This window comes from Anser anser (genome assembly GCF_964211835.1).
Source record: "Anser anser genome assembly, chromosome: 4".
In the NCBI taxonomy this organism is placed as follows: domain Eukaryota; kingdom Metazoa; phylum Chordata; class Aves; order Anseriformes; family Anatidae; genus Anser; species Anser anser.
Window position 1 is genome coordinate 44,862,535 of NC_139724.1, and position 8,480 is coordinate 44,871,014.

The window sequence follows — 8,480 nt, forward strand, 5'->3', positions numbered from 1 at the left end:
GGCTGTGGGCGGAGGAGGGAGGGCGGGGGGGGGAGAGGGAAAGGGGAAAAGGGAAAGGGAGAGGGAGAGGGAAAAGGGGAAGGGAAAAAGACAAGGGAAAGGGATAAGAGAAAAGGAAAAGGAGAAGGGAAAGGGAAAATGATATGGGAAAGGGAAAAGAACAAGGGAAAGGGATAAGAGGAAAGGAAAAGGAAAAGGAAAAGGGAAGCTCTGGTGCTGATATGCTCCTGGCCAGGAACATGGCACACAGGGCTCACTTGAAGAAAAATCTGTCCCCCTCTGCTGCTTAGAGGCTGTTTGTATCACAAGGGGCACCGATGTTTGCCTTCTCTGTGAGAGAAACTTGGGCTTTCTTCTCAGGAAAATCTTCTCATGTTTGAAAAACAAGACCGAAATTTGTTCTTAAATTCTTTAAGTTACAGGGCAGAGTGTGTCCCACAATCATACAATCACAGAACCATCGAACAGCTCAGGTTGGAAGGGACCTCAAAGACCCATCTAATTCCAACTCCCCTGCCACGGGCAGGGACACCTCCCACCAGACCAGGTTGCCCAAAGCCCCATCCAGCCTGGTCTTGAGCACCTCCAGGGATGGGGCAGCCACAGCCTCCTTGGGCAGCCTGTGCCAGTGCCTCACTGCCCTCTGAGTGAGGAATTTCCTCCTTAGATCTAATCTAAACCTACCCTCTTTCAGTTTGAAGCCATTCTCCCTCATCCTGTCATTATCCAATGGAGCAAAGAGTTGCTCTCCATCTTCTTTGTGAGTCCCCTTCAAGTACTGAAAGGCCGCAATGAGGTCTCCCCGGAGCCTTTTCTCTTCTCTAGGCTGAACAGCCCCAGCTCTCTCAGCCACAACAACCAAAATCCAGTCAAGACAGAAATTGCTGCTGTCCTTAGAGGGACACCACAATCTAAGCTACCGAGATCACACCCCAAGAGCCTGGATTGCTGGGCCATAAGTGCGGCAGTGACCAGGAGGAAGCGCAGGGTCTTTGGGTCTGCATATGGGACAGATCGAATCAAGAAGAGAAGTTGTTCCAGAAAGTATTTTCACAGAAAGGCCAGCTTAAGTCCAACATGCCACTGAGTTTATGTAACAAGTTAATACACGTGTGTATTTATAGCACAGTCTCTCTAACAGTATGCTTCCTTTCGCCTTATGATGGCCTGCAGTACTTCTGTATAAAATGTCTTTGGTCCCTTTGCTTGTGCAGCAGCAGTAGGAACTATTTCCAAAACTGATAACAGGAGCAGTTTTAGCAGTCAGAGGCAACAGCCTTATTCCACATCCAGGTTTGTGTGTCTTGGAGCCCAGTATTTAGCCCCCACCGTTTCCACACCTGAGAGGTCGGTGCTCTTTTGCCAGCGTCCTTGGAGCCGGGCTGGACACACCCTGTCCCTGCGGGCTCTCTTCTTGCCCAGGTGGGCGCCTGGGGCTGCGCTGACGCCCCTTGCTCCACAGAGCTGGGTGGCTTCCTATTTTAGCACTGACTTGAGGTTTGTGGATTCTCACAGCACCCCTGCCTGATTGCCTGCTGCTTTTTTGAAGATTGCATTTTTTTTGGATGTTTGTCTGCGTTGCTGATTTCCATCAACAGTTTCATTCCTTCCATTGCCTCCCGCGACCTTTCGGGGGAGTGTCCACAAATGAGCTCCTGATATTTTCCTCCAGCTTTCTGTTTCTTCTCTCTCTTCTTTAAAGAATTTTCCCTTAATTTTCTTCCCAATAAGTAATGATGCTGGATTGCTTCTTTCACCTCTTCCTTCTATACACTGATGCTAAATGATAAAATATATTTGACATTTGAAATTTATTTGTAGAAATTACTTTTGAAAGGGTACACAAATAACCAAAGGTCCAAGATATGTTATTTGCATAAACAAAAGCTCTCGGGTAACAGAAGGGAGGAGCTGATTAATTGACTTTGCCTTTTATAACCCAGTCAATGATTCACATCTGAAGCACCAAGAGAGCTTCTCCTCACACATCCAGCCATTCTCGAGATGGCTGGAGGCTAACAGATGAAATACACAACGCGCTGTAATACAATTCAGTACCTTAAAAGTCATGCAACAGGATGATTGTCACACCTAGATTCAAATTTCCATGGAGAGGAGGTAGTTCAGGGGGTTCTTTCACCACATCCTCTCTGGGCTGTACCAGAGGCTCAGCCACTTTGTAGGGGAAGCAGACAGCTTGTGATGGCATTGCGCACACGCACGCAGCACAATCAGCCCCGGCTTGGACGCTGTCCCTGGGGCATAACTTTTCAAGCTTGCCCAGATTTTTCTCATGGTCTAGGAAACAGCGAATCATTCATGCTTAATTCTTTTCAGCGAATGATGTTGCGTCTCCAGTTATCAGCATGGGAATAGACAAGAGATTTTATAAATGTTGTCTCATCATATAACTTTCAAGTTGAGGAAAATTATAACCCTGTCCTCTACACTTGAACTTATTTTAAATGAGGTGGCATTCCCATTTGCCTCAGAATGTTTATTTTTATGCCTAAGACTCCGAGTTTTTTTTAATTTGTTTCTGTTTTGATTTTTTTTTCCTTTTTTTTTTTGGTTGGTTGTATTTGTTTTTTCTTGAAAGAGGAGTGGTTGAGTGAAAGCACCATCTCTAAATTATCTGTACCTCTTCTGTTTTTCAACCAAAGACATTTCTCCAAACATTGTTCTAAATGCTGCCAAGTCTGTTAATTCATGTTTTGTCTTTGGTTAATGCCACTCAAGGGTCAAAGTCAAGCTAATTTTGAGGTTGTCAGAATGTATTTATACAAAAACAAAAGATCCTGGGTACATGACACTATTTAACAACATCAAAGATGTGACTGGAAACTTTAATTCCCATTTCTTGGACTTAAAATTTACCTTTTTAAGGCAGCTGGGTATTACCGCCGTTTCCAGGGGAAGTGAGCAGCCACTGCTCCAGCTGATGTGACCTTCCAGCCCGCAGGAACAGCCCCTCTAAGGATCAGCACTGGGCACATCAGTGCTCCTCCAACAGAAACATGACAGAAAGTCAAAAAGAAAACAAATTAAGCAAGCAACACTTCACTGAGCTGCTGTATGCAACTGCTTGAGCAGCAAGGATCTTGTTTCCCCCTTCAGCCCACTAATCCCGGGGGTATTTTCCCCAAGATCCAGGATCCTCTCCCCAAGCAGCGGGCAGAGAGGGCAAGGAGCCAGCCCAAAACACAGCTGCAGAGCCTCCAGTCCGTGCATCCTCCTGCCCCAACCACCACCACAACCCTTCCTCACCCCAAAAAGCATTAGGGGCCTACAAAAGTCCTCTGCCAGGAGGGTGGGCAGGATCACGCACCTGTGGTTGAGGAGCTGGAAGCTGATTCATTGTCATCAGTCGGTTTAAGAGACAATTCATTTAATCAGGAAACTGTAAAGAGCCTTCACAGTCTCTATCAGATTGAAAAGCCTTTGTCAGACAATCCTCTTGCACTGAGCTCTCTAATGATATATGGTTGGGAAATTGTTTTCCTGATGCTGTGCTCAATGTCACAAGAGGCTGCTGAAGTGCAGATGCGGGCGTCTCACATCTTGGGTTGGGCTCACTTGGACTGAGAGCAGCATGGTAACCAGCTCAGAATTTCAAACATTTCTTTCTCCCAGCTCTGAGAAAATTATCACAGATCGGTAGGGAAAAAGCGGGATCTGTGCTTTATGAAACTACATTCTGTCTCCAGCTGTGCTTCAGCGAGTGCTTTGAAGCCGGTGGAGCAGTAAGCATATGAACAGAAGTGCTACTTGGTTTGTGCTATCTCTAAATGACACCAATGTTTACTGTACGAGTTCATTCTCGATTGCATTCAAAACAAACACTGAGCTTAGGCATAAATACTGTATAAGTTGTATAAATACATATCCAACTCCTTTGTACAAAATATTTGAGACGCTCCCTATAGCATAAGCCAAAAGCCAGCAGCCAGTGGCCCAGAAACACACCCGTGCCTTAGCTTAGTAGCGAACTCTTAATTTCTCTGGTTCTTTTCATTCGAGGATAAAATCAGAGACACTCATTTCAACAAAACAACAAATATTAATACTTTGTATTAAGTATATAATTTGCCAGAGCTGGAAGTCGCTTGTTACCAATTACAGAATTAACTTAGTTCATACTTGACCTTCAGTACTTGCAGGGTCTTAGCTTTTATTGCAAAGTAGCTTCATCCAAGTAGCTTCACGGAAGGTTGTCAGCCTTTCAGTGGAAGTTGTCAGTCTCCCATTGTATCTGAAAACTGATTCCAAAACAGATTCCCTTGGAAGAAATCCTCCTAGCTCCGAACAGTTCATACCAGATCTGTGCTCCCAAATCTTAAATGAATATAGGAAACACAGTGAAGGTTAAAGCTATTCTTCAATAAATCGCTAAAAAAATATCTGTAAGAAAATATTATTTACTCCACATGCTGCCATGTTCCTCTACACTAAATAATGTAGTTTTAAAGTCAATCAGCAGTAAGTGTGGTGTATTAAAGTTGCTGACAACACACGGCTATTTTACTTTCTTCAAAGAATCATTTTAGCAAATTTTTTCCTTCCAATGTCATTAGCGAGTGTGATTGTAAACCAACACCTATAATAAAATCTGTATTTTAGACAGGTACTGTTCAGCAGAATGTGCAGAAAAGATCTCGTGCATCTCATTCAGACCTCTGTCGTGCAGATTATTCTGTGAGGAACCAGGCATCAAACCCTCTAAAATGAACACTGATTTCTGCCCATCCAGGAATTAGCTTGCAGAAGCCAAAAGCCTTTACCTACAACTTGTTAAAATTCTTCTATCAAAACCGTTTTCAGACAGCATTAGAAATCATATACCCGTGAAGACACTGTTACTTTTAATTTCAGAAAATAAGACAGGTGAAAACATGCAAACATCTAAAGATCCCATCAAACCCATCACCATGTCTTGGCAATTATTAAAACACACTTGAGTGTCCTTATGTGGCACCTGTACAGGTTTTTCCCCAAATCCTTCACGTGGTATGTTAAAAGCCCTCCTTCCTCAGCTTTCCCCCACATCACTTGCTAGGCATGCACACAGGAAGCTTAATGGTGCTGCAGCTTCCTTTTTTGGTGCAGATTACAACTTCCTTACTATTAAGGAGATTGTTGCTATTAAGGAAGTTATTGTTGTTATTACGGTCCCTGAGACTTCCTTCATCCTGTTGCATTTTCCTGCGATCTCTCCTCTGAACCGTTAAAAACCTGTGCCTGGCTTTGGGTGTGCATTCTGATGGTGTACCATTTCCCTGCTCCCTGGCATGGCCACCAGCATTATCATGTGCACTGTGGGCAACATCAGTGTCCAGCGCTGTGTTATGCCTTGAGCCTTTCTCCTGATTTTGTTTCTGGCTAGCTGAGTTATTGGTTTAGATTTGATTTTATTGGGTGCCTGTAACCCTACCAGTACTTGTTGGGGAACTATAAGCAGTTCTTTCCTTCACTGTTCACATATCACAGCTCCACATGTCACTTTATTGTCAACACGTTCTTACTTTGAATACGAAAAGTGGTCTACAGAGGTCTACAAACTAGAAGGCCCTCCAGGGGCAAATTCTGGCTAGATCTAGCACCTGTTCTAGAGGAAAGGTTATCAATCATTCCCTTTCCAGACCACGGAGCCAGGACACCCCAGGAGAACACGGAGCACAATTCGGAAACCTCTTCCAGCAGAAAGGCACTGGGCTTGCCTGGTTGTGCAGCTCCCGATGCAATACTGACGGGTCCTGGCTCACAACAGCACAGAAGAGAGCAAAGCATTTGGTCCCTGCTAAAATGGGACCACATGCAGGGAATGCAAAGGGAGGAAAGGGAGGAATTTGTTACATAAAAAAAAAAAAAAAAAAGTTGCCTAGGAAGTTGTCTCGAGTACAACGGACAGTGCAGCTGTGTCTTGCTGATTACATTTTATGCTGTTCTGCTGGCAGTAAATTTCATGAGATTGTAGGTTAGCTCTAGTTTTTGTTTTTGAATTTCACTTATTTTCAGTTATTTCTGCTCTCAGAAGAAGTGCATTGTACCAAAACACACTATTAGAAGTCTTTTTGTGCTAGATGTATAGGCAAATTGTATATGTTTTTTGTCTAAGTAATCTAAAACCTAGTTTGAACATATAATAATCATTCACCAAGTAAAGTTTCTTTTTTAAACTGGAGCCTCCATTACTGGCCCCAGTAGTTATCAGGAAGAATGAACTGGCACACAGCAAGTGGGTGTAACACTGTGTTGCCAGAGAAAGAGGAGAAAGCACAGGCTTTTTGGTGGTTCATGATTATTTTTAACTTCAATTTCCTTTGTAATTATTTCCTTTCCTGGATTCATAAATCTGCAGTAGCCTGTTACATAAATCTCATCTATCCCATGTTTACAAATAATTCTGACTTAGACTCTGTGCCTTTTGCACTTTGGAAATTCCCACAGACTTGGAGTTTGGGTGTACAAAGATGTACGCAGGATACCACCCCATGTTTAATACTAGCTCTATACAATAAGCCTTTTGTAAGAACAAATACCCACCTACATTTTTTTTCAACCTCCTCTAGCGTTTTTGTTGGAGAAGCTACATTTCACTTGCTGTCTTAATGACTGCTGTGTTGTAGGATAATACTGAGACTTTGTGGGGGTTTATTCCTCTCATTGCTTGTTCATTTTTGTTTTTAAGAAAAGAAGGGGTGGGGGAATCCAACAGTGAGTTCTCCATGCACAAATATAACATGGATTTTAAGGGGTGATGTACTTGCGCAAATGAGGGAATAATCACACTTAAGTGCAGTTGTTATGAAAATGAGTTAGAGGGGAAAGAAAAGATGACAAGGAAAAAATAAAACGTATACTGGAAGGAGAAGAAAGGTATCTGTGTGAAAGCAATAATCACGGCACTGAGAACCAGACCAGAAGTTCTCAAAATGGTGCTCACAGAGAACACGTAAGGCAGTAGATAGTCGGCTGTGCAACAAATTATAGTGCCATACAACTTACCCACGTTTGGTGCTTGAAATCCTTGTGCCCTGTGTAACCAGTGGCTTTGGAAGTTGCCCGGGAGATCCTCTGACACGCTGTACATTGGTAGTGTCATCTGTTCCTCGTCTCCTGGGACAGCTGCCTATGCAGTATTGGCAGTGAACACGCTTGGGTGGAGCAGTGCCTGCTCCTGTCCGTGGGGGAAGTGACAGCCATGCAGGCATTTTCCAGGTCTTCTGAGAATCTTCTGGGATAAAAGGGAGAAATACTGGTGAAACATGGTCAAAAGTGTGAGAGCAGTGTCTTAAATTCACTGTAAGTACCTCCACACACCAAGGCAGTAGCATTGTATTGGAAAGATAGCGCAGCTTACAGAAAGTCATAGCAGCCATGCTTCTCTGCCCCTCGGAAAGCTTCACGCAAGGTGCAGAGCTTCTCACCTTCAGGGCTTATGGCACCTGAGCAAGGTGACTTTTAAAATGCCACTGAAACAGCAAGCAGTGACAGAAATAGCAGAGGAGCAGGTTGAAGACTCCCTGTGTTCAGTGAATTCACTGACCCAGCGGTGCCGGGTGAGGAGAGCGGAGCAGCTGGGGCAGGGCCTGCTCCCGCTCTCGGCGAAGGCCCCACAGGGTCTGGCCGTGAGCCGAGGCAGGACACAGGCCCGTCGTGTTCCCCGGGCCAAACACAGTTGACAGGATCACTGTGTAACCAGACCAGATCCCCGGTTACCCCACGTCGTTCGTAAAGCAGTACAAATAAATGTGCTGGTAGTAATATGTGTTGTTGGTGATATGATGAAAGCTGACCAGCAGTAATGTTTAATAATAATCTGGCAACCAGTGCTAACACTCAGCTCACAACCTTAGGCACATTTGATTTTGAGGATTTTAGCTAATAAATACTTCACAAATTGTATTTACAAGCAATAAACAATTTATAAATAAGCAACTTCTCAGGTTTGCTTTTGTTAAACTGTGTAGCTTCCCTGCTTGTACCCTGAACATTGTATTGCACCCTGAATTGTGGTGATTGCCACTGTGCAAGGCTGGGTGCCTTATATAAGGCTTTTTTGCCTTTTGCTCTCTTCATTTTATTTTTCTCACATGTAACTGGAAAACGATAGCTCAACATTCTCTGTTTGCACACTGTGTCCTCTCTGCCTACCTGAAGGTCCTAAGCTACCCTTGAAAACAGCTCTCACCAGCAAGTATCCCTGAACTAAGGGTGAAAGTTATTTAAACTGCCAGTGTTAAAAAGACAAAACTGATAACTATTTCTGTGCTGTTTCAAAAGCTGTTATCTCAAATGCCGGATGCTTCTTCTGACAGTGGTGAAAACAGTTTTCCCCGTTATGACAGCAGGTTTCAGCTCAGGGTGAAAGGGAACCTTTCCGACCACAGGCTAATTCCCCAGCGCTGGAAGAACATAAAACAAAATTGAACAGCAAGCTAACTACATTTATTTGAGAGAGCAAAAGACAGCACAGCTGA

General features: G+C 43.9%; 1 long non-coding RNA gene across 1 annotated transcript; it reads right to left on the minus strand.

The window, feature by feature from the left end:
- Positions 1–1,066: 1,066 nt before the first annotated feature.
- Positions 1,067–8,135, minus strand: LOC310899650. The gene is made up of 3 exons (XR_014584451.1): positions 7,006–8,135; positions 2,878–4,335; positions 1,067–1,779 (listed from the first exon to the last, which is right to left on the minus strand). It is a non-coding gene; the product is annotated as an uncharacterized lncRNA (long non-coding RNA).
- Positions 8,136–8,480: the final 345 nt, after the last annotated feature.